We start from the raw sequence: 2,335 nt of genomic DNA on the forward strand, positions 1-2,335 counted from the left end.
GTGGCAAGTAGTTCTAAAGTGTATGTGCTTAGGGTATTCAGCTGCCTTTTTATTTTTTAAAAATTATTCATTTAATAACCACATGACTAGAAGCATTTCATTACAACAGTATTAACATATTCAATAACAATTTCCAGAGCAAAGATGCATCTCTTTCAAAAGTGGTTGTAAATTTTTAGGTTCACAGTTGAATTAATATAGTTATATAATATTGAACTCAGTATAAACCCTATAAAACATAAAATTAAATGAGGTTTTAACCTTTAGAAAAGATCTCCATTTCATTTTAAAGTATACTGTTTCATACAGATGTACTCATTTTTAATGGTACTAACACTTAGAGTTTGTGTATGCATCTCTAATCTCTATGCATCTGATTATTACTAGTCACAGTCTGTTACACTCAGATCCTTGGCACCTCAATATGGATATAAAGTCATCAGGCAGATTTGAGTGGTAATGTTTTTCACCTCTACTAATTAACATGGAGCACATTTTTATGCTTCCTCCTCAAATATAATTCATTTTTAAATTTGTTGATTTTTTGTGTGTATTTCATACAGAACATCCCAAACTATTTTATTCATCTATCTACCCACTTCCCAAATGGCACTCTCCCATAGCCCCCTGCCCCACGCCCCAACTGAAGCCCATAATCTCTGTCATCCCTGTTACTTTCCACTGTGTTGTCGGCACCCCCAGCCATTCCCCAGTGCTTGTCTATCGGGGAATCTAGTCAGCCTATCTACAGTTCCTTGTTTGAGGAAGATCAGCTGCTCCTCATCTAGCATCAATCAGTTGCCAATATTCCTTTAGCTAAGATTGGGTTCTGCTGTTCATTTTCCCCGTTCTATGCTGGGTTACTGTCTGGGAGTCTTTTGGGCCACTCTGGCCAACAACTCAAAGGAAGGGATCTCCTGTCTGGCATTGTTTCTTGTTATGTAGCCCTTAGCTATACACATGGACTCTTAAACAATTATATTGACACCTTTAATCTTTGGTTATACTTTCTTTTTGGGTGTTTAGGACCATACAGTTGGCCCAGATAAACCAATTTATTTTTACTCTTAAAGTTATTTGAGGAACTGTTCCTCAGGGGTCACATGGGCTTGGGGTTCCTCTATCAGTCCCATCTATGTGAAGGTAAATAAAAGGTCCTGCTCAACCGTGGCTGGCTTCCTTGGAAGCATAGAGGAAATGTTTCCTCAGTGCTGACCCATCTCTTTGTAGACGACACTGGTTCAAGTCCATTTGGTGGGGTCTCCACAGCCTCCTTGATCAAGAGGACAGGTGACTCACCACAGTTACAGGACATTCATCACATGGGCTTGGGGTTCCTCTATCAGTCCCATCTATGTGAAGATAAATAAAAGGTCCTGCTCAACCGTGGCTGGCTTCACTTGGAAGCATAGAGGAAATGTTTTCTCTGTGTTGACCCTCTTTTTTGTAAACTGGATACTGGTTCAAGTCCACCTTGTGGTGTCTCCCTGAACAAGAGGACAGGTGACTCACCACAGTTACAAGACATTTTGAGAGATGCTCCATAGTCCCCTGGAATTTGCTTGACCTTGACCTTGGAGGGCAAGAGGCAAAAAGTGTCCTTTATGTCCCTCTAACCAAATTAGTATAGGCCTCAAAGTATGGCTATTAAACATCCAAGAATGTTAGTTCCACTAGTCTGGTACTTTTAAAATTATCATATGCCATGTAGATAAATCATGGGCAAAGACCAAACGTTCTCAGATAAACCTTGCCTAGATATATATTATATTACTTGAGCTAGTTGTATGTATAATTGTCAGTAGGTTATTTGATTAATATGGTTTACTCTGTTTTTTTTTTTTTTTAAACTAGCTAGGTATTACTTGTCTCTCGCATTGTCTAACCTTTCCACCATGGTTTCCCCATTTAAAGTGCCCCATTTTCCCATTTTACCCTTAAAAATACCTTTCTCCTAAGGTTCCACCATTCTTGAGCTCCTTCTTTACCTTTATGTCCAAGGTTCCTTGTATAGCCTTCCCTCCCACCTCCCCTTTAAATAACCTCAATTTTATCCATATCTCCCTTATTAACCCCTGTTTCCTACTGTTCTTCTCTTTTAGATTCTTTCTTTTCCTTTACCTTCATGGTTCCTTTTCATTATCCTAGTTCCTGTAGTTATGTCTGGGTACATACTCACTTATCAGGATTTGGTGCTAGGATCCACATATGAGGGAGAACATACGTCTTTTTTTTTTTCCTGAGTCTATGTTACTTCACTTAGTAAATCAGTGTCATGAAAGGCTGAAGGATTGCCTCTGATTAGAGAAGTCTGCAGAAACTTGACAACTAAATA

At 38.8% G+C, this 2,335-nt stretch overlaps 1 pseudogene; it reads left to right on the forward strand.

Annotated features, from left to right (window-relative positions):
- The window catches only part of LOC103732439, a 69,661-nt pseudogene that overhangs the window by 42,633 nt on the left and 24,693 nt on the right, over positions 1 to 2,335 (forward strand).

The sequence above is a fragment of the Nannospalax galili genome, unplaced genomic scaffold (genome assembly GCF_000622305.1).
Source record: "Nannospalax galili isolate Female #2095 unplaced genomic scaffold, S.galili_v1.0 scaffold1415, whole genome shotgun sequence".
NCBI lineage: Eukaryota > Metazoa > Chordata > Mammalia > Rodentia > Spalacidae > Nannospalax > Nannospalax galili.